General features: G+C 43.6%; 1 long non-coding RNA gene across 1 annotated transcript in view; it reads right to left on the bottom strand.

Moving 5' to 3' along the window:
• The window catches only part of LOC311520683, a 450,923-nt gene that overhangs the window by 345,918 nt on the left and 80,283 nt on the right, over nt 1-24,722 (bottom strand). The gene's annotated exons all lie outside the window — the stretch shown is intronic.

Raw genomic sequence — 24,722 nt, 5'->3', positions numbered from 1 at the left:
CTCTAAGTTCTGCTGGCCTCAACATGTAAAGATATAGTACACCCTCTGCACGAAACATAATGTAAAAGTTGATGTAAACTGATTGACTGACTCAGCAGAAGAAAAACACCTAGCATCTAGCAAGGTCTTTTCTGCCAGGAACAATATTTACAACAATACAGCAAAATAAAGTCAATATAGGGAGATAAAGAAAAAGAGAGGACTTAGTTTGGGTTTCATCACAGTCCTATCAGCATGGGTATGGTGCTCTCCCTCATTGTCTCTCAGGCAGCCTTTTTACACTCCTTCCCAGTCACTTGTGCTGATATAGAAGGAAGGAAGATGATCCAACAATAAAACCCAGCAATGCCTCTGAACCCTAACACATCTGAACAATTGAATTATACATTGAGGTTTTTATTTTCAGTTGATGGGCACTGCTGTTTTAGATACAGAGTTGTCCAAAGTTCATTATGAATGTCCTAAAACCACCCAAAACAAAGACCCATAGTCTCAATACTAATTTTTATGTTAGAAACTGACTCATAAATGTGCACATTACTACATTAAACTTTATATTGGCGAATTACCTTCCCATGCAGGAGGTTCAAGACATCAGTGATTTCAAATGAAAGGTTTTTTTTAATGCTTAAGGAAAAGCTGATCTGGCTTACTATGATACTGTGGAATCCCTCCACATTAACTTTCACTCTCAGACTAGCAGAAAGCATTACCCCCTCACATTTAATAAATTTAGCAAATTTAGCAAATATTGCTCGGAAACTTAGTTTGCTTTTATAATGAAAATCCCAACTTCTAACAAATTAAGCATTCAGAGATGAGGTACATTTGACCCAGGCTCAAGTATTTTATGATATTGGGATCACACAGGATTTTAGTAATGGATACAGAGTCCTTCTCTTCTTGTTCATAAGTTTTTATCAGCCCCTCTCCCTCCCCCTCACATCAGCAGTGACCAAAAGTCACGGCCATATAATTTGCCACAATTTGGTGATCTCAGCCCAGATCCCAGTGGACAAGTATCTCAGAAAATAATTGGTACCATTGAAGATGGTCTCAACAGAAAGACCAATGACTATATAGGCAAGAAGATTGAGCTATCCTTTTGCTGCCAGAGGTGGTAACTTCAGATCAAGGCTTCAATTCACTAGTACTGGAGGAAACTTGCACTTGAACTACCAGTGCTGTCCTTGTTCTATGGGTAAATCAAGAGCTTAGTTTTCCAGTGCTATCAATCTTGCACCTCTTTCAAATATTCCAGCTGCAATCAAATTTAAGACGACGGTCTTGTTAAATCTAGTACTTCTCATGTCTTGTTTGTTTTGGCACCGTGGAGGACTCCTAGTGATTTGATGGGTCTATGATCTAATATCTTCTACCATTTCTGAAACTCGTCATGTTATCAGAGGTCACCACAGTCAACACACAGCAACTGTACAAAGGAGTGAGCTTCCCCCATCCCAGCATTTCTAATCCTGTTTGTGCCAACTCTAACAATAAAATACACACATTAAAAACAGATGTTCATAAAAATCTTACACTGTTTAGCAGAATATTTTCCATGCATGCAAAGAGATGTCATGCTAATCAAGGAAAGCAAACATTAAACTTTGTTTGTGAAAGTTTGTATTGACTGGTGAAGGCAATACTTTCTTAATCTGGTCACACAGCAAAACCACATCTCAATTTTTTCATGAGAATCAAATGCTTAGGAAATATTCTAGCCTGAGAGCCCTGACTACTTAAAGTGCAGTTCTACCCCAAAAAGCATCTATGTAAAAAAAGACATCTTATTACTAACAGAACCATTCCTTGTGTGTTCAGTCATATAAGCTCATTGTAGTACAGATATAAATTTTTACTGCACTTCAATCCTGTGAGGCCCACAGAACGAACACAAATGTTGAACAAGAAGTGAACTATATTCTATTCCTGTTTACCAAATCCATTCAGCTCTACGAACCTGTGCGAACCTATGGAAGGTAATCAGTATTCACAGGTGTTCCAGAAACATAATGAGTCTGATCCAGAGTCCATTAAAGTCAATTAGGAAAGACTCCCATTAATAGGCTTACCTAGATATAAGGGAGAGTCTACTTGAGTGGAACTTTTATTACCAACGGCGATACACAAGAAAAGAACCCATCTTAACTCTCAATCCCCATGTCGAATTTTCATGATTGACTGCTAGAAAAAGAAATCTTTATGTGTAATCTGAGCATTTCGATATGTAAATAATTGAGACACAATAAACATACCCAATGCCATTTTACACAAATACTTTTAAAGCAGGATCACTTGAAGTCCTCGATTTATAGTAAAAAAATGCAAGAGTTCTATAGCTATCCCTCCACCCTGCCTCAGCAATGACCTGGATGAGACAACATTTCAAAGTTCAGGGGGAGAGACTCATTTTTTTCCAGAGTCGGCCCACTCATCCCTAATTTACAATTTCTTTTTGTAAATGCTTATGCAATACTTTCAAAATTGCCTACCTTAATTGCAGCTTCCGCTGCAAACTTTCCTAGAGTTTGTCCCACAAATGAATTTCTCTTCCCAATGCAGTTTTTCCATTAATTTTCCACACGTCTGGTCTTTCTAAGCTTCAGTTCATGAGCTATTTTTTAAAAAAAATTATAGAATTTTGCTTACCCAGCAGCTGTGCTTTGAAGCACTTCAAGAAATATTTTCTGTGGTTTCAATGCACATGGATTTGCACTCCTAAATTTTCCTTTCAAATTCAAAAGCTCAAAACAGAACTCGGCCAAAACCACCGCAGTCGTTTTGTTTTGTCAAAATACATGAAAATTGTGAATTTTGCATGGTTTTGATTCAAACCAAAAATCAGACCTACTTCATTTGAAACCAAGCCCACGTTCCCTTGAAAGATTTGTAAAACATTTTTATCTGGCTAGACTGGGGTTTTCTAACGTGCTTATCTCCACGGTATCCATGTGGCAATGTGGCTGGAGTTTTTAATGAAACCAGACAAGTTTCCTGTGGTTTCAGACTTCAGGATTTACAATTTTACACCAGGGAACCTGGTTATCCTTTCAAATAATTCTGTGTCTTCCACACTGACTATAGTCAAGGCTTGTCTACACTTGAAACACTACAGTGGCACAAACATTCTCCCATACGTGTAGGTCCCTGAAAAGTGGTAGCTAGATTGAAAGAAGAATTTTTCCATCAACCTAGTGCTATCTACACCAGGGGTTAGGTTGGCTTAACCATGTCACTCAAGGGTTTGGGTTGTTGTTTTTTTTCCCCCCCTGAGTGATGTAGCTGGGTCAATCTAAATTTTTAATGTAGACCAGGCTTCAGAGTTTCAGATATAACAATACTCTGCCTTTACTGTATATGGCACCTTCTATCAGTGAAGCACAGCCTTCTGTTCAAACATAAATGAATCAAGCCTCAGCTGAATTAGTGCCTATGGGGAGAATATGGGGCTCAGAGAGGTTATGTGACTTGTTCAAGGTCACAGAGAAAGCCTGTTGGACAAGCAGGAGCAAATTGAATTCTCCTCACTCTCAGACCTGTGCTTTAAGCATAAAACCATCATTCTTACCTGTTTGCTTCAATACATACAACAGACCAATTTAGTCACATCCCTTCTTAATCTCCCTTTTCTAATACACGTAATTTAATGTTCTTAATTTCTTCTCATGATTGCTGGAGATATAACCAGATAATGACCTGCCAAAGCTCTCTCATTCCCTGAACCAAACTGAACCTGAACCTTATTTAAGTTTCTCCACTTTCATTAATTTTTAAGGGCAATCTGGCACCCTCTCTTCTAAGCCTGTTTCCTCATTAAATTTCGTACATTCTGGGCTGCCACTAATGAAACTCCCAGACCATAACGATTGAGGTATTTTGGAAGTGGGGATCCACAGAGCGGCTGCTGCATCTTGCTATTGGAATGTCATGTTGCCAGGAATAAAGCTTCAGTCCAAAAACAACATGGGAAAGACACTGAGCCGCTTTCAAAAGATGTCAGCTACCAGTGTGGGAGAGCGCCATTGATTGTGCAAGACTGGGCACAGCACCAGTCACTGGGGCACTCCTTTGCTCCCTCTTACACTCTTGGCCTCTGTTTACACGCTTGGCCTCCGTTGCCATGTCAGTAATTTGCTTAAGAGTATTTTACCAGTACTGTACCCTTTTTTAATGCAGTACTGTGTCAAAAGGATTCTTGAGGTCCAGGTAAACCATGTGATGTGCTTTGCCCTTATCTGCTCTCACATCTTCCCCAAAGAAAAGCAATCACATGTTCAGCACAACTTCCCTTCTAGAAAATTCCTGCCTACTGTCTATAATCAATCTGTACACAATCAATTGTTCTACTCCTTGGTCCCGGATTCTATAATCTTTCCAAGTATTGAAGTCAGACATGCAGACATAGTTTCTCAATTGTTTCCTCAGCCCTTGCATAATTTGCCTGGCACCATCTCTGTACCAATATGTATACGCCACATCTCCACCTGTGCTAAAATCCTGATCTGTTCTTTTTCCATCTCTTGATCTTGACTATTACAGCCCCCTTTTCTAGGATCTGTGTGCAATCTCTGCAGGCTCCAACATGCACAGACTACTGCTATCCCCCTTCAGATATGCACCATGACTACATCATCCTCATTTTCACATAACTCCACTAAGTACCAGTTCCGTTCAAAATTATCCTCTGTTTGCTGAGCATCAGATTTGTTAGGGAAGAGGTCATGCAGAATTTAGCTTTGGACTCAGCCATTAGAGGTCTCTACACTGCAGAATAAATCTTGCCAAAAAGTGATGATCAGTTTTCAAACTTACAACAAGGAGAACTGGGAGAAAACATGAGGAAAAAGATTGTGGGGGAAAATAGTGTTTAGGTACAGATGGGTCTACCTGGATTGGAGTGATGGCAAAGCATCCACCTACTTCACAAGCATGGGTGGCAACTATCAGTTCTTGGAAGTGTCACAGCCAATGCAGGAGAATGCTCAAAAGATGTGGATGTCATATAGTAGCAGCTGCCACCATGTTTTTGGCCCTGTGTTTGTACAGCACTTGCCATGGTAGGGTCCTGATCCATGACTAAGGCACCTAGATGCTATGGTTATACAAATAATAATAAATAATAATAATAATGTCTGCACTTGGGCACTTTTTTGGGGGGGGGACGTCTTATTTTCTGAGCCAATTGATAACAAGGCCAGAAACCATGACATTCAAATAATGTAAGAGTAGTGTCATAAGCTAGCCCTGCCTGACAGCAGACCACAGAATGACAGATATGCCTGCCTCAGTGGCTCACTGGTCTAATTTGGGGTTAATGATTAAACATCTTTCTTTAATTAGTTGATTCAGAAATGTTCTGGTTCCCTCTACTTAAGATAAAAGGGGCCCACATAACCCTTCATTAAAATACAGTCGATTATACTCTTGGCTCAAACTCAGGACATAAAACATTTAGGGCTAAATTCTGCCTGTATTCAAAACTCTCGTAATCCAACCAAAGGCAGAGGGGTTGCCCGATGTAAGTCTGGGCAGAATTCGGCCCTGCCTGTAGGTCTGATCACCTATTCCTACAGGAAAAGCACAAGGGAAGGAATCTACATAAGTGGAGAGAGTCTCTGCAAGGTCTCCGCTCAGTTTTTCCAGTTTTCTAATTGTTCCACCAGAGGGACAGGCTTTGCCCACTACTTCCGCAGATAAAGCAACAAGGCCCACCCACAACTCCTGGGGGATCTGTGGGAGGCTAGGGCCACCCATGTGAAGGCTCTTCATCTGCACTCAGGCTCTGGCCTCCTGCTCCAGTAGAACCACACAGCCAGACACTCCCTGGCCAGAGAACCCCCTTAGAAGGCAGGTATTCACCACAGAGCAGGAAGAGGGCCTGTCTATGAAAAAGTTATTCATTTGTGGTCCTGGGTTCCATGAGGCTGGTGTGGGTTACAATGCCTATCACCACAGTCCCTCCTATGGTCTTCCCACACCTCCTCTGCATTTTCTACTGTACACCACGCACACGCACACACATATATATCTCAGGACTCACTGCAGGCCTGCCACAGATCCAGGAAAACATGGAGGAGTGCTGCTGCATGACTAACTTCACCCCCAGTTCTGCATAGGGTCCCCTCAACATAGTGATTATGTCCTGATTCTGTCATCCTTAGCCATGCACAACTCTCATTGAATAAGTACAGACTACAAAACCAGTTTCTAAAGAGACAAGTTACATTCTACCTCTATATCCTTGAGAATAAAAGGTTAGAGTTTTTGGCAAATGCAGCAAGAGATAGTCTTTAGTGTCTCTTTAAATCTTTCTTAATATATAAATGACACTTAAAAGTGCATTTTTATTGCAGTTGGGCCAATACCTAAGGTCATAACAAGTTGCCTCCCTAGTAAATGTCTTTTTTTCCTTACCACAAGGACATAAAATTCAGACCTTCAGATTTAAAAAACACCTTAAGTGTTAAAATAAAATAACCCTCAGGGAATAAGAAGTGGGATTTTGCATCAAAGAAAAAGCCGTCTCTTCAGAGGTGGTGAGCTGGAAAAGTGCCGACGCTTGCAGTAACTTCCTACAAATGACTTTCCCACACAACTTTTGAAAGAAAGAGCTCACTTTTTTACCCATTGGGGTAATCCAGGATAACAGAAAACATAAACAAGAGAAAAGCAAACCAAGTGAAGTATCCCAACTAAAAAGCCAGGTGGGACGTCATTTATTGGGGAATTAAAAACAGATGGCTATACACATGCAAGTGTATTTTCTTAGGGTGAGTCTCTTATCCCTTTACTCACAATGAGTAACACTCTACTCCACAAGCAGCTTCACTGAAGTTATTAGGACTCCTAATGGAAGGAAGGTGCTATTTACTGCGAGCAAGGGGACCAAGATCTGGTCCTTATAAAGTATCTGGCCTTAATTGTTTTTACATGTAAATACAAAATATTTTTAACTTACTGTTTGGATCTGACTAGTGGCAATCTAGCTACTTGTTCAGAAAGTATCCTTAATGTGAACCCCTCCCCACAACCTCAGTAAAACCTTTCCTCTTGAAGCTCCTTCACACATTTCAGAATTTTCTCTCATTGCTTCACTGCCTTTCCTTTTCCAGTTTCTCATTTGCACTTGAATGTTTACGTATACTTCTACCAAAGCAAAGGCAATAAATACAAAGTTTAAAAACAGCATTAACATACCTTAGGAAGTGCAAACCAACACCGACAACTGCAACAACCTGCACACGCCAATATCATCAAAATCCTTTTTTGAATCTAGTAATTGGAAATCATTGGGAGTTAGGCACCTCACCTGCCTAGGCACTTCTGTACATCCCACTAGGCCCCTATCTTTATCTTTATGCATCTAAATAACTTTTTAAATCTAGCCCTACATGCATGTAGTATGCATGTAGTTAATATAAAAAGCACCAACTACTGGCACACAGAAATATGTAGCATTGTTCCTAAGTTTGTTGGGGTCAGTAAAGTTGTTATGGTTTCTTACTGCAAGTCTTAATACATGCATAAGTATATTTAGCAAATGAAAGTAAAGAAAAATAGAGAGAAGATAAAAGCATTGTATGGTTGGGAAATTACTGAATATTTAGAGCAATAGAGCAAACATTTGGAGCTAGATTATTCTTTTCAGGAACAGCCCCATGTGGGGTCTAGTGCATATACACAGTCTCTCAGCCCAGTCTTCCTTGCTCCCTAGTGTGCAGTTTTCAGAGAATGTCAGTGCGTGGCAGAAGGCATAGGTCTCACCCTCTCCCTGCTGCTTTGTTAGGTGATTTGCCCTCACATGGTAACATGAAGGGAGCTTGTCCTGAGTGCACTGTAGTTGTCCCTGCCCTTGTGTGGGCAGTGCCAGGTTTACAATGCTGAGAAGGGGCCCCGGCCTACTCTGCTTGCACTACGCCCCGAGACCCCGCTGGCTCCCCCTGCCCACCACTTGCTCCTCTTGGCCTGCCTGCCGGCTGGCCAACAACTCCTCTCTGCTCCCTGGCCCCACCCCCTGCTCCTCTCAGCCCCCCGTCCAGACCCCAGTGCACCTCCAGCTCTGGGCAGCCTCTGCTTCCCACCACCTGTGGGGTCCCACCTGTCTCCCCGGGGCTGAGCCGCCTGGGATGGGTGCAGAAGCCTGGCCAGTCTCAGCCAGGTGTGGGGGTGGGGGAAGGGGGCAACAGTGCAGAGGGCTTGGCTGGGCCCCTCCAGGCAAGTGTGTCTTGAGGGACCCTGGCTGGGGCAGGCCCTGGCCTGGCTGATCGCACCACTCCCGGCCCTGGGACCAGCCCTGGCTCCGCTGCCGGCTCAGCCCAGCGATACAGTTGCCTCCCAGCAAGGCTGGTGAGTATGGCCAGGAGGCAGGGCGTGGGGGAGTGGGTCTGTGGGGAGTCTGGGAGGTGCTGGGCTCTGAAGGGGCAGGAAAGATGTGTGTGTGTTGGGGCACTAGGGAGTGGGGGGTTCTGGGCTGTGAAGGGGAGGGGAGGATCTGTGTGTGTTGGGCCACTGGGGAGTGGGGGTTCTATGGTGGGTGCTGGGCAGTTGTGGTGGGGCTGTGGGCAGGGGTGATGTTGTGCAGGGCACTGTACATTTGTGGGTGGGTTGGGGGGGCTCTGGGCATAGTGGGTCCAGGGGGGCTCTGGCCACAGGGAGTTAGGGGAGGTCCTGGGTGGGTGGGGGCTGTGGCCGTGGCATAGACCCGCCATAAAGGGGAAGGGGAAAGGGAAGGGGCATACTGGCAGCACAGAGCCAGGCAGGCCACTGTGCATCTGGCAACTGCCCGTTTGTAAATAGTGCCCTAGCATTGGGCGGAGTGGGGCCGCCCCTGCCATGCTATGCCCCATTGCCCCTGGCTGGCTCCTTGCTCCAGGGACTGACCTCCCTGCGCCATGCTGCATTGCCTCCAAGGGGCCCACAAATATGTTTGGCGCTGGGCCCACAAAAGGTTAATCTGGCCCTGGGTGTGGGACACACAATAAGGGAAAGTTTCTTAGAATCCTTTTCCCCGTCCTCCATGCAAGGGTCGGTCAATGTTGACTCTTTAAGAAAGGGCCGGGATTTACATCTTCCCCACTCCTTTACAAATGATCACTTGCTAACCCCTACAGCGCAACATGTATGGAACAGTAAAATCCAAATCATTTAAAGCCACTAGTGAACCTGCCCAGGCCATTACTGTTCCGATAAAGAACTTCTTAATTACCTAAACTGCACAAGCTGCAAACATAGGGTGTGGGTTCTATTAACATTTCAGATTCAATGCCCAACTGGAGTCAGGAGTATGCTGTATACTTCTCCAGTCTGAAGAAAAACCACCATCATTTGATTTTGATTTGGAATCTTTCCTTTTTCTTAGCTCACGTCCCTAAAAAGTGACTTTTAAAAATCTTAAACTCCTCTTTACCCACCGACCTTCCACCTCAACAAGTAATGGTTTTCCTCTCCCAGCTTCCCATGCAAATGATGGTGCCAAGAATATAGCTGTTGCACATTTCCTATGGTGCTTATATGTTTTACAAAGGTTGTTTTGTGCCAGTGCTTCATAAACATTCCTAACAAACCATTGTTATCTATTTGTAATCCCAGTTACTACTGAACATTTCTCACATCTCCTCTTAAAGACTTCACAGTTGTGGACTTTCATTGAAAAAATGGGCCAGATCCCCTGAGGATCTGACCTGAAATTCTGAAAACATTTGCCCCCTTTGCAGATCGACATTGTCCATCTAGACAAAACCCCTCTCCCTCCTCCATTCCCTACTGGAAGTGTTGGGGAGCAAAACAAAACAAAAAAACCCACAACTTTAGATGGACAACCACAAGAACGCAAAAGGCAAAACAAAAAACAACCAATAGAAAAAAATTATTAGTACATATTAGATCACTGAAAAGTATTCTAAAACAGTAAATCGAGGTTTATTTTTATTGGTTAAGGAAATAGTGTGTGGGCGGGGGGGGGGGTAGATAGGTGTAGACCACACACACACACAAATTTGCTAGGAATTCCCTAGTATGTTTTAAAAGAACTGAATTCTGCTCAATGAGACTGTTTAATTGCTACATTAAATCTAGCTTGTGGCCGGATGATGTTCCCAAAGAAATCCATGCATAGAGGACTCCTCCACACAAAAGGGGCTCACGTGTTCCTCAGCAAAACTGACGCCCTGCACATGCCCTCTTCACAGAATCCGGGGGAGGAGATGGAGTCAGCAGAAGGGTAGGAAAAGACAACACAAACACATCATCACTCCTCCAGCCCCATGAAAATTAGACAGAAAGGATAATACAGCCTCACTCTGTATTCACTTTTCCACAGTCCCCTCCTCTGCCTCAAGATCTTTGGGGGCCACCACACTCAGTGAGGAGTCCAGTAGAGTTGTACGAGCAACAGGAGAGAGGTTCAGAGCCATTGCTGGACATAGGACATCTCCGCAGATCGCCCTGGCCTCCTGCAGATCCTCCAGGATTTCTCAGCTTGTGGGGCAGGTTTCCACTAAAAGGTGTGGGGAGCCAAGCCTCACAAACCCTGTCCCTAAGAGGTGAGGAGAGGGAATCTCTTCCCAGAAATCCCTGTGAGGATTTCTTTGTAAAAAGTCCCTTCCTGTAGGTTCCACAAGAAAGGGGACAATCTGTCTCTTGCAGTGAGTAAGAGAAGACAAATGCTCCCCATTTCCAACATTGACATTTACTCTTTCATTCTCACGTAGCCCAGGAGACCACTATCCTATCCCTTGTCTTCTATCTATAAAAAAAAAGGAAACCTCCAAAAATATACAGCTATTATTGTGATTATTCAGCGTGCCTGAGAAAGGAACCACAGTCTCATCTCTCAAGTTCTTCTGGCTGCAAAACTGTTCCCCCAGCTGCTTTGAATTTTCAAATGATCGTAGCCCAATTAAGAGGATATAAAATGATGCAAGGACTTTAAACTGTTTTTATGGAGAAATAAATTGAAACTAATTTCTTTTTATCAGCTAAAACAAAAACATACATACAGGCACTTGTTTTAGGCTGAATAAATAAATGAGGCACACAACACCTAACCTTACAAGATATAAAATATGTTTTTATAAGGTGGAAGTGGTACATTGTAAACCGACTTCCCCTTGCTAAAATTCCCAAGTAGGAATTTTATGTGGCTTGTTATTAAAATGTTTAGTCTGAATAAGACTAAGGAAGAACTGACTCCTCACATGTTCTAAATATGGCCTGTAAAATAGTTGAATCGCTTATTTCTTCATGTGCCTTGACATGGTCAATTGACATGGTACCAAGAAACAGAACAGAACTCTTCAGAACACTGTTATAACAATCCCTCCATATATTACACACACCATGAAAACAACATTGTCTTCATAAAATCTTATTGCTTAGGTTTTATTTATATACAGAAGGGAGCAATAGCAGTGAATAATCTGGTTTGTTGGCAATAATGCATTTTTAATTTTTAAAAAATTGTAACTACCTCCAGAGATTACAAGAGCAGTGATTAAAAATTAAAATACATCTTTAAAAATAATCAGTATGTGTTTCCATACCAAATATATAGTTTATTTGTACATCAAGACTGGTAACTACTCTACAGAACAGAATTTGATGGAAGTTTTAGTATTCTGGTACTACATTTATCACTGATTCAGATGAGAAAGCAAGCTACTTCTGGAATATTTCTTAGCTAACAAGATTTGTGACTGATTCATAGACTCTTGTTTGAACAAGCTATATGCTCCAGCCCACTAGCTTCTTTATTCATGCTTCTGTTATTATATGTCTGCAGTGAGATGGAGTGGCCTCCCACTGAGCCAGAGGGGGAGGAACCACACTCTGAGACCAAGTGGGTGGAGCCAGATCATGCCCTCCCCTTCCCCCAGAAGTTAAGAGGTGGCACAGGAAGTACAAAGGGCGGGCCCTGGAGCCCAGTTGCTACCACTGATGCAGCTCCAGGTGGAAAGCTAGCCTTGGTCTACGCTGAGAAGTTACATGGACATGGCTATGTTGACCAGGAAAATGAAAAAATACAAGTTTGACCTATGCTATGAAGTTAGGTCAATGGAAGCCGCCTTGCGTTAATCTAGTTTTTTTTGTGTGTGTGTGTGTGTGTGTGTATATCTACATTTAAATTTGTCTCCCACTGAAGTAAGCACCTCATTACAGTAATACCACCTCCCTGAGCAGCGTTGAGCCATGGTTAAGGCTAAGATTTGATCATGGTTATTTTTAGTAAAAGTCACAGACAGGTCACGGACAATAAACAAATATTCAGAGAGCCTGTGACCTATCCATGACTTTACTAAAAATAACCGGGGGTAGGGCTAAGTAGGGGGGGAGGAATGGAGTCTCAATAGTGGGGAGGGACTGACAGGCCAAAGGAGACACGCCCAGCACCAGCTACCACAGCGCGGGGCACACAGCCCCTGCTCTGCAGCTGACCGCAGCAGTGGGACAGCACTGCACAGCCCCAGCTGCAGCGGAAGAACTCACTGAGACCCGTAAAGTCATGGAATCTGTGACTGACGTGACCTCCGTGACTAAATCATAGCCTTAGCCATGGTCAACGTACTGAGGTTGACTCAACGTGAGTGTATGCACTGCATTACTTATGTCAACCTTAACAGTCCTCCAGCAGCTGTCCCAAAATGCCCAACACGGACCATTCTGGTCACAGCCTGGGGATCAGAGAGACCAGAAAACCACCACCCCCGTCTTAAAGCCCTGACCATTTTTGAAATGCCTTTTCCTGATTGTCCAGCTTGTTGAGCACACCTAGCAGTTCTCCATTACTGTGTGTAGTTAGCTTGCTGACCATGCCTAAGTCACAGCCCCCACAAGTGTGAACAGTGAGGGCAAAGAGGATGGGGGACATGTGACTAGGGGGTCCTGCTATACAGTGAGCCAGGACCTGTTTCAGACTTCACTGCAGTCCAGTCAGTCAAGCCTGGGTGAGCCCGATGCAGTGGAAGGAACCTCAGGTAAGGATGTAATTGTAATTCCCATTACACTGATGTACTGATGGCACCCCCAACTTAACAGGACACACTCTCACAATGGGCTGCTGAAGAGACTAAACGCACCCAATGAGCCTCTCCTAGAGACGTTTCAGAAAGCACTGAGGCAATGGCTGGCCAGTGACTCATCATGGAATGTAAGGACATGTGACCTTTTGCCAGTTATTTTCGATGCACCTGGACTGAAGGTATGAAAGGGAGATTGTGACATCATTTCTTTGTCTTCATTTCCTGCTTCACATCTCTGGACTGGATTTCTAACAAGGAAGCTTTAAACAATGAACTGAATGGCCCCCAATGTGTTTGGATGATTCAGAGAGACTTCTTACAAGCTAACAGATTTTACATCACTGCTGTAATCCTGAGCTGCAATCGCTGAAAAATCAGTTGGAATGTATATGATTCTTTAACTGTCTGATAACTCTCTTCTTTTCTTTCTTATATTAATAAAACTTTAGTTTTTAGTTATTAAAGGATTGGCTACAATCATGATTTTTGGGTAAGGTCTAAGTTATATATTGACCTGGTTAGGTGGCTGATCCCTTCGGATTGGAAGAACTTTATATCTGATTAATCTGGTTTTCAGTAACCTCTCATCATAAAGTCCAGTTCTCTGGCTGATGAGTCAGGGGCTGGAATGCCTAAAGAGACTGCATTTATGACTACTTGTTAACCAGTGAGGCGACACAGAAGTTAACTTTTGTTACTGGCTTGGTAAAATTTAATGCTAGAATAACCACTAGTCTGAGGTGTGTCTGCCCCGTTGCTCAGCAGTTTGTGCTGAATTTGGTATTCTCAGCTGTGACCCACTTAGGCATGGTGAAAGACCTAGTTACATTGCTCAAGTCTATGAAAATTTTCAAACTCTGTGCAACGCAGCAAGGTGATCCCGCTGTAGATGAGAATTTTTCCACCGACCTACCACCTCTCAGAGAGGTGGATTACCTATGACAGAAATACCCCTTTGGTCAATGTAGGAAGTGTCTACACTACAGTGCTACAGCAGCACAGCTGCAGTGGCATAGCTGTGACACTGTAGTGAAAACATACCCCAATTAGACATACTTTGGGCCTGACTTTCAGAAGAGCTGAGGAGTCACAACTCCAGCTGAAATCCATGGAACTGTGACTGTGCTGTATGTTTAAAAAATTAGGCCCAAGATATCACATATTAGACACCCAGGAAAGGAGGGACTAAAAATTAGAGGCCACTTTTGAACACTTGAGACTCGATTCCCCTGTGTCACAGTGTCTCAAATAACATTCATCTTTATAATGGTCTCCGAGATCTTTTGATGAAAAGTGCTATATATTTGTTCAGCAGGAGGAGGAGAAGGAGGAATAGTAATTCCAGATAAATGGGCATTTTATGGATGAAAGTAAAAGATCAGTAGCATCTGTCTGTTTCCAGTAGCAGGCACTCAAGTGTTAGGTGAGATGTTCTTCCCCCAAGTTCCTCAGAATAGACCCCTGGTTTCAGCTGACCACTCATTGCATCAGGTAAAATAGAAAGACTAAATTTGGTGCCATCTTTCAAACAGAAGGGCATTCTATAACTCTGAGCCAAAATGCGGTTTTCACCCTTTTTAATTTCAGTGAATGCCCGACATTTCCATATTTATGACTTTCACAATATTATGTGATAGGATGGCACAAAGAATTATGGGAGAGCTCTACAGTTAGGAAGTAGAGACACTAACATTTGTAGTACAGAATGTTGTTTCAACTCAGGAAGTCATTAATAGTTTTAAAGATGGTCTAAAAATGGAAGCTTTTACCAACCTTCCTGAATGTTGGTGGTTTAGGTAAAATAGAACCTAGACATGAAGCACTTGTAGTTTTGACTTTGCGAAAACAAAACCTGACCGACATGGTTTTGCAAGAGAAAAACATTGCTTCCTCCACCCATCTTGAATCAATTTCAGAAGACCCATAATCATAGAATCATAGAATATCAGGGTTGGAAGGGACCCCAGAAGGTCATCTAGTCCAACCCCCTGCTCAAAGCAGGACCAATTCCCAGTTAAATCATCCCAGCCAGGGCTTTGTCAAGCCTGACCTTAAAAACCTCTAAGGAAGGAGATTCTACCACCTCCCTAGGTAACGCATTCCAGTGTTTCACCACCCTCTTAGTGAAAAAGTTTTTCCTAATATCCAATCTAAACCTCCCCCACTGCAACTTGAGACCATTACTCCTTGTTCTGTCATCTGCTACCATTGAGAACAGTCTAGAGCCATCCTCTTTGGAATCCCCTTTCAGGTAGTTGAAAGCAGCTATCAAATCCCCCCTCATTCTTCTCTTCTGCAGGCTAAACAATGCCAGCTCCCTCAGCCTCTCCTCATAAGTCATGTGTTCCAGTCCCCTAATCATTTTTGTTGCCCTTCGCTGGACTCTCTCCAATTTATCCACATCCTTCTTGAAGTGTGGGGCCCAAAACTGGACACAGTACTCCAGATGAGGCCTCACCAATGTCGAATAGAGGGGAACGATCACGTCCCTCGATCTGCTCGCTATGCCCCTACTTATACATCCCAAAATGCCATTGGCCTTCTTGGCAACAAGGGCACACTGCTGACTCATATCCAGCTTCTCGTCCACTGTCACCCCTAGGTCCTTTTCCGCAGAACTGCTGCCTAGCCATTCGGTCCCTAGTCTGTAGCTGTGCATTGGGTTCTTCCGTCCTAAGTGCAGGACCCTGCACTTATCCTTATTGAACCTCATCAGATTCCTTTTGGCCCAATCCTCCAATTTGTCTAGGTCCTTCTGTATCCTATCCCTCCCCTCCAGCGTATCTACCACTCCTCCCAGTTCAGTATCATCCGCAAATTTGCTGAGAGTGCAATCCACACCATCCTCCAGATCATTTATGAAGATATTGAATAAAACCGGCCCCAGGACCGACCCTTGGGGCACTCCACTTGATACCGGCTGCCAACTAGATATGGAGCCATTGATCACTACCCGTTGAGCCCGACAATCTAGCCAGCTTTCTACCCACCTTATAGTGCATTCATCCAGCCCATACTTCTTTAACTTGCTGACAAGAATACTGTGGGAGACCGTGTCAAAAGCTTTGCTAAAGTCAAGAAACAATGCATCCACTGCTTTCCCTTCATCCACAGAACCAGTAATCTCATCATAAAAGGCGATTAGATTAGTCAGGCATGACCTTCCCTTGGTGAATCCATGCTGGCTGTTCCTGATCACTTTCCTCTCATGCAAGTGCTTCAGGATTGATTCTTTGAGGACCTGCTCCATGATTTTTCCAGGGACTGAGGTGAGGCTGACTGGCCTGTAGTTCCCAGGATCCTCCTCCTTCCCTTTTTTAAAGATTGGCACTACATTAGCCTTTTTCCAGTCATCCGGGACTTCCCCGGTTCGCCACGAGTTTTCAAAGATAATGGCCAATGGCTCTGCAATCACAGCCGCCAATTCCTTCAGCACTCTCGGATGCAACTCGTCCGGCCCCATGGACTTGTGCACATCCAGCTTTTCTAAATAGTCTCTAACCACCTCTATCTCCACGAGGGCTGGCCATCTCTTCCCCATTTTGTGATGCCCAGCACAGCAGTCTGGGAGCTGACCTTGTTAGTGAAAACAGAGGCAAAAAAAGCATTGAGTACATTAGCTTTTTCCACATCCTCGGTCACTAGGTTGCCTCCCTCATTCAGTAAGGGGCCCACACATTCCTTGGCTTTCTTCTTGTTGCCAACATACCTGAAGAAACCCTTCTTGTTACTCTTGACATCTCTGGCTAGCTGCAGCTCCAGGTGCGATTTGGATTTTGGATAAGTTATGTGCTATTACATGACTTTCCAGTCTCCTTAGTAGTGGGTTAGGAAAGGTACAGCCATGAAGGTGGTGTTCTCTTCAGTCCTTTTAGTCAAGGGTAGGGGCCTCAGCAGAGACAGATGCATCCTGGAGGTGAATGCCTGGCTGCGAGGATGGTGTCACCAGCAGGGCTTTGACTTCCTTGACTTGGGGCTGCTGTTCCAGGAAGAAGGACTGCTAAACAGAGATGGGGTCCACCTATCGAGGAAGGGGAAGAGCATATTTGGCTACAGACTGGCTAACCTAGTGAGGAGGGCTTTAAACTAGGTTCAACAGGGGCAGTTGACCAAAGCCCACAGCTACGTCAAAAACATGTAGACCTGGGAGAAGGGTCGGAATCGGGGGGAGAACATGGGCTGTTATAACAGAAATAAGGGAGAGACAAGACAGAACTAGGGGAGGGAAATCAAATCAGTATCTTATATGTCTGTATACTAGTGCAAGAAGTATGGGGAATAAGCAGGAAGAACTCAAAATGCTAGTAAATAAACACAACTATGACATAGTTGGCATCATGGAGAGTTGGTGGGATAATACGCATGACTGGAATATTGGTATAGAAGGATACAGCTAGCTCAGGAAGGACAAGCAGGGAAAAAAGGGAGGAGGTGTTGCCTTATATATTAAAAATGTATACACTTGGACTGAGGTTGAGATAGAAATAAGAGACAGATTTGCTGAAAGTCTCCAGGTAAGGATAAAAGAAGTAAAAACCAAGGGTGATGTCATGGTTGGGGTCTACTACAGACCACCAAACCAAGAAGAAGAGGTGGATGAGGCTTTTTTTAAACAACTAACAAAATTATTCAAAGCACAAGACTTGGTGATGGTGGGGGACTTCAACTACCCAGACATCTGTTGGGAAAATAACCCAGCAGAGCACAGATTATCCAACAAGTTCTTGGAATGTATTGGAGACATTTTTTTATTTCAGAAGGTGGAGAAGGCTATTAGGGGGGAGGCTGTTCTAGATTTGATTTTTACAAATAGGGAGGAACTCGTTGAGAATTTGAAAGTGGAAGGCAACTTGGGTGAAAGTGATCATGAAATGATAGAGTTCATGATTCTAAGGAATGGAGGAGGGAGAACAGCACAATAAAGACAATGGATTTCAAGAAGGCAGACTTTAGCAAACTCAGGGAGTTCGCAGGTAAGATCCCCTGGGAAACAAGTCTAAGGGGGAAAACAATTGAAGACAGTGGGCTGTTTTTCAAACAGACATTATTAAGGGCATAAGAGCAAACGATTCTACTGCAGAGGAAAGACAGGAAGTATGGCAAGAGACCACCCTGGCTTAACCAGGAGATCTTCAATGATCTAAAACTCAAAAAAGAGTACTATAAAAAGTGGAAACTTGGTCAAATTACAAAGGATGAATATAAACAAATAACACAAGTATGTAGGGACAAAATTAGAAAAGCCAAGGCACAAAACAAGATCAAACAAGCTAGGGCCATAAAAGGAAACAAGAAAACATTTTACAAATACATTAGAAGCAAGAGGAAGACTAAGGACAGAGTAGGCCTGTTACTCATTGGGGGGGGGAGAACAAAGGGGGAGACAATAACAGAAAATGTGGAAATGGCAGAGGTGCTCAATGACTTCTTTGTTTCAGTTTTCACCAAGAAGGTTGGTGGCGATTAGATATCTAACATAGTGAATGCCAGTGAAAATGAGGTAGGATCAGAGTCTAAAATAGGTGTAAGCAAAGTCAGGCTGAGCTCCACCCTGACATCTGGTGGCGAGTTGTGGCAAGTTGTGGAAAAGAACTTCAGGGGCTGATCTCATTTGCACACCCACCCTGCCTAGCATGAGCACATAGCTGCCCAAATGGTCACTTTGGCTGCTGTGGGATCCCCAGTTTCTCTGTTATTGGGGCAGGAAGGATAAATTGTTATTATCCTGATTATGGGAATCAAGGACAGTGGAACTGTACTTGGCCTTTTGTTATGATGGAAGGACTTGCCATCAACTAAGTAGCACTCACTAGGCAAGGGACATGGGTTCCAAAACTCAGTGAATTGAGAGAGGCTGGGGACATGTATTAAGACCTGGTGGGATGGACCCCTGGTGAGGGCCCTACATGCTAATTGCACCGCCTCCTCTCTCCACTGTGGAATATCAGAGCTACTTTTGATTCCATTAGGAGCCTAATTACAGGCTGCTGAGCTGAATTCACTTTGGACCAATGGTGCACAAGCACTGAGGCTCCCCTACTACAAGCTGAAGTCACAAAAGAGCTAAAATTACTAAGAGCTGAAATCACTGAGTGTTGTGTTAAGTAGTGGGGGGGGGGGCCTGAAGATATATTGCAGAGCAGTTCGTGGGACGGCTGGAGCGGCTTATGGGGTGGCTGGCAGAGCAGAGCGATTCGTGGGATGGCTGGTAGAGCGGAGCCCCACGGAAAGGTGGGGCAATCAGCTTCAGACCAAGTAAGGTGCCCCTTAACTCCCCCATCTCCACCCAGGTTGGGAGGTAAAACTCTGCAGATAAACTTTCGAACTCTGGCGCTGCACTGACCAGGGACAGAGACTTTTGGACACATGCATCCGACGAAGTGGGTATTCAGCCACGAAAGCTCATGCTCCAATACGTCTGTTAGTCTAAGTGCCACAGGACTCTTGGATGAAGTGAGCTGTAGCTCAAGAAAGTTTATGCTCAAATAAATTTGTTAGTCTCTAAGGTGCCACAAGTCCTCCTTTTCTTTTTGCAAAAATGATTAAAGGTCTAGAAAACATGATTTATGAGGGAAGACTGAAAAAATTGGGTTTGTTTGGTTTAGAGAAGAGAAGACCGAGAGGGAACATATCAGTTTTCAAGTACATAAAAGGTTGTTACAAGGAGGAGAGAAAAGAATTGTTCTTCTTAACCTCTGAGGATAGGACAAGAAGCAATGGGCTTAAATTGCAGCAAGGGCAGTTTAGGTTGGACATTAGGAGAAACTTCCTAAGTGTCAGAGTGGTTAAGCACTGGAATAAATTGCCTAGGGAGGTTGTGGAATCTCCATCATTGGGGATTTTTAAGACCAGGTTGAACAAACACCTGTCAGTGATGGTCTAGATAATACTTAGTCCTGATTTGAGTACAGGGGACTGGACTAGATGACCTCTTGAGGTCCCTTCCAGTTCTATGATGAGTTCCCAGAATAAAGATGCTGTTATAAGCTCAGCTTAACAACAGATCATCATCTAATTATTATTGGAAGATGGTACAGACTGCTAGGCTGACATCAGATTTTTCATTTCGAGGGGAATGCCATGAGTTCGGGAAAGAAATCTGTTCTGAAACAGCAACAACAACAAAATTTCTGTGAAACAAAATTCCGAAATAAATCAGGTCAATCAAAATATGTTGTTACACTTTTGACTTTATTTTGTATTATATGTTACAATATAATACAAAATTTTAACAAAGTTATTTCAAAACAGAAAATCAAAACATTCTGTTTCAAAAAAGGGGAACATTCATTCTTCTCTAAACAATTTTTTTCAGTTTTCCTTTTGAAACAAACTTTCACCAAAATTGACAGGTTCACACAAAATGTTCTGCTTTTGACAAATCAGCATCTTTTAACCACAAACATTCTTCCAGAAACTGTCCAACCGTCTCTAGTCCAGAGGCAGCCCCTCACCTGCAGTTGGTGTTGCTGACCAAAAGCAGTTTCACTTTCCCAGTGCATGTGTACATGTGTGCGTGCACTCAGGTACACTTTAACTTCCTCTCAGAGTTACTTCCTGAGACAGGGGTCTTTCCCATCTGGAAGGAGCCACACCCTCTTTGGGGTTGTCTGTGGACTCATTGACCCAGACAGCACAGTCACTCTGTTAAAGCATCAAGCAGGTATTACCCTGGACCAACAGGTCTGCCACAGTGAAGGTTAAGATACATGTTCGGTTTTGGACTGATTGTCACACACACACTGCTCCCCATCTGGCTGGACACTCTCTAGGCTGTTGTGTTTGGAGCTCACTCACTGGAGTCAATGTTCTCCTTAAGCCTCCCAAATCGAACAGTCTAGGCATTGTCCCGCACTGGTGTCACAAATTATAGCCCGAGGATGCAGATCCTCTGTCTACATCCCCTTCAGAGAGCTGAGGCCCCACAGTCCAACTACCTGGCCCCTGGGACTAGTTCTGATCTCTCAGGCTGCCAATAGCTTAAGCACACTCTCTCCCAGAACTCCAGCCATGTCACTCCCTGGGATTACAATTTAACTCTCAGGGAAGCATGTGATAGCAAAAGCAAACAGACACACAGAAAGACTTTTACACAGGGATTCTAAATACCATTACTTTTTACTTAGCAGCACAAGAGATACACAGATCTAGACTAAATAATAAACACAACTGTATGCATCTTCCCTGCCTCAGTTTCCTCACCATTCTGTCCAAGCCCAAAGACTTCTCCAGAGTCCTCTGGAGTGTTCTGGATCCTTCTCCTGCAGCTCATGGTTTCACTTCAGAATCACTGAGCCTCTTTCCCCCTTCTAGGTCAGCTAGCTTTCGCTCACCTTGCCTGGTCCCACAGTTAAACAGGACACCCTGCCCCAAAAGCATCCCCTTTCTCCTGCCCAAAACTTCCTGTGTGTCTTTGTGAGTCTTACCTTGAGTTTATATGTCCTCCTTTACCAACACCTGGTTTCTTTGTTCTCCTGCGGTGCTGGGGATTTTTTACTCCCCCCTTGAAGAGAAGTTGGAGGAATTAGCCTCCTCCTGTGTCAGCCAAACTCACTGGCACAAGGTATTTGCACCTGAATAGGAAACTAAGGTTTAACTACCAACTATTGTCCCTTATCTGAAAGTCATGCTACAGTCCCTGTCAACAGATGACAAAAGAGTCCACAGCCACAGATACAACAATTTCAAATCAACCAGAATTCGTATGTTGTACATAGATTGTCACATCATTCAAGAGGCTTGTGATGGGTTTGGCCACAGAGACCCCCTTAGGACTGTCACCTGACGTGCTGAAATTACCTCTGAGACTGTTTTCCCTGCCAGCTTGGGACTTCCAGAACCCTGCCTTGTTGAGCTAGACATGCTAGCCTGCTGCAACACAGACCCAGGATCCAGGCCACAACCCCAAATCTGTAGGCTTTAAGTGAAAACAGCTCTGCAGGTTATCTGACTTAAGCTTCCAGACACCCAGCTCCCAATGGGATCCAAATACATCTGTTTTAGTCTGTATAAAGCTTATAAAGGGTAAACTCATAAATTGTCTGCCCTCTATAACACTGATAGAGAGATATGCACAGCTGTTTGCTCCCCCAGGTATTAATCACTTACTCTGGGTTTACTAATAAATAAAAGTGATTGTATTAAGTATAAAAAGTAGGATTTAAGTGGTTCCAAGTAATAACAGACAGAACAAAGTAAGTTACCAAGCAAAATAAAACAAAAAACACACAAGTCTAAGCCTAATACATTAAGAAACTGGTTTCAGAGTAGCAGCCGTGTTAGTCTGTATTTGCAAAAAGAAAAAGGAGTACTTGTGGCACCTTAGAGACGAACCAATTTATTTGAGCATAAGCTTTCGTGAGCTACAGCTCACTTCATCGGATGCATAAAGAAGTGGAAAGTACAGTGAGGCGATTTTATATATACACACAGACCATGAAAAAATACACATTGTAAGGAGAGTGATCGCTTAAGATGAGCTATTACCAGCAGGAGAATGGGGTGGGGGGAGAGAAAACCTTTTGAAGTGATAATTAAGGTGGGCCATTTCCAGGAGTTAACAAGAACGTCTGAGGAACAGTCGGGGGGGTGGGGGGGCACGGAGGAATAAACAAGGGGAAATAGTTTCACTTAGTATAATGACTCAACCACTCCCAGTCTCTATTCAAGCCTAAGTTAATTGTATCCAATTTGCAAATTAATTCCAATTCAGCAGTCTCTCGTTGGAGTCTGTTTTCGAAGTTTTTTTGTTGAAGGATAGTCACTTTGAGGTCAGAAATCGAGTGACCAGAGAGATTGAAGTGTTCCTTCCCCACTCTGTCAAGGTTCCTTCCCCACTCTGAACTCTAGGGTACAGATGTCACATCATTTTCACCTGCATGAAAATCTCCTAAGCTTGCTTTTACCAGCTTAGGTTAAAACTTCCCCAAGGTACAAACTATTTTACCCTTTGCCCTTGGACTTCCACTGCCACCACCAAACTTTATCTGGGTTCCTGAGAAAACATTGTTTGGAAACATCTTTCCCCCCAAAATCCTCCCAATCCTTGCACCCCACTTCCTGGGGAAGGTTTGGTAAAAATCCTCACCAGTTTGCATAGGTGACCACAGACCCAAACCCTGGGATCTTAGAACAATGAAAAAGCATTCAGTTTTCTTACAAGAAGACTTTTAATAGAAGTAAAAAAGAATCACCTCTGTAAAATCAGAATGGTAAATACCTTACAGGGTAATTAGATTCAAAACATAGAGAATCCCTCTAGGCAAAACCTTAAGTTACAAAAAAGACACACAGACAACAGGAATATCCATTCTATTCAGTTTTTCTCCCTCCTCCCAACTTTTGAAAGTATCTTGTCTCCTCATTGGTCATTTTGGTCAGGTGCCAGCAAGGTTACCTTTAGCTTCTTAACCCTTTACAGGTGAAAAGATTTTTCCTCTGGCCAGGAGGGATTTTAAAGGTGATTACCCTTCCCTTTATATTTATGACACGCCCCACAAATCACAGCTAGGGTGAAACTCTGGCTGGGATTTCTTCCTGGAGCTCTAGGAAAAAACACAGAGTTAATAAGACACATGCACCTCTAAATATACTACCAAGTACATAAACACTAACCATATTTTCCACATCTCAAGGACAATTTTAACCAGTTGATTCTGGGAAACTTTCATGGGAGAGTGCATCAGCCACTTTGTTAGAAGCTCCTGAGATGTGTTGGATGTTGAAATCAAAATCTTGGAGAGCTAAACTCCACCGAATAAGTTTTTTGTTATTTCCTGTGGCAGTATGAAGCCACCGTAGCGCAGCATGGTCAGTTTGCAGGTGGAAACGCCGTCCCCAAATGTATGGGCATAGCTTTTCCAGAGCGTAGACAATGGCGTAACATTCTTTTTCACTGACTGACCAGTTGCTTTCCCTCTCAGACAGTTTTTTGCTGAGAAACACTACAGGGTGGAATTCTTGATCCGGTCCTTTCTGAATTAAAACTGCTCCCACACCACACTCGGACGCATCTGTGGTTACTAGGAACAATTTGTCAAAGTCTGGGGCCCTTAGTACAGGGTCAGACATTATTGTTGCTTTAAGCTGGTTAAAGGCCTTCTGACACTCTTCGGTCCACTGAACGGCATTTGGCTGTTTCTTTTTGGTTAGGTCTGTCAGTGGGGCGGTGATTTGGCTGTATTGAGGGACAAATCGTCTGTAATAACTGGCCAAGCCTAAGAAGGATTGAACCTGTTTCTTTGACTTTGGGACAGGCCTCTTTTGGATAGCATCCACTTTGGCCTGTAGGGGGTTGATAGTTCCTTGACCCACCCGGTGTCCAAGATATGTCACTCTGTTTAGGCCTATTTGACACTTCTTAGCCTTAACAGTTAGTCCTGCCTCCCTTATGCGCTCAAGGACTTTTTGTAGATGTTCCAGGTGTTCTGCCCAGGAATCCAAAAATATGGCCACATCATCAAGGTAGGCAACTGCATATTCTCCTAATCCCGCTAGGAGACCATCTATAAGTCTTTGGAAGGTGGCGGGTGCATTTCGCAGCCCGAAAAGGAGTACATTAAATTCATACAGCCCGACATGTGTGGTGAAGGCTGACCTTTCCTTGGCGGATTCATCTAGCGGTACCTGCCAGTACCCCTTGGTTAAGTCCAAGGTAGAGATTAACTGAGCCCATCCCAGTTTCTCTAATAGTTCATCTGTGCA

This window comes from Lepidochelys olivacea (genome assembly GCF_965140295.1).
Source record: "Lepidochelys olivacea isolate rLepOli2 genome assembly, chromosome: 5".
In the NCBI taxonomy this organism is placed as follows: Eukaryota; Metazoa; Chordata; order Testudines; family Cheloniidae; genus Lepidochelys; species Lepidochelys olivacea.
This window is presented reverse-complemented; position numbering and strand designations above follow the sequence as displayed.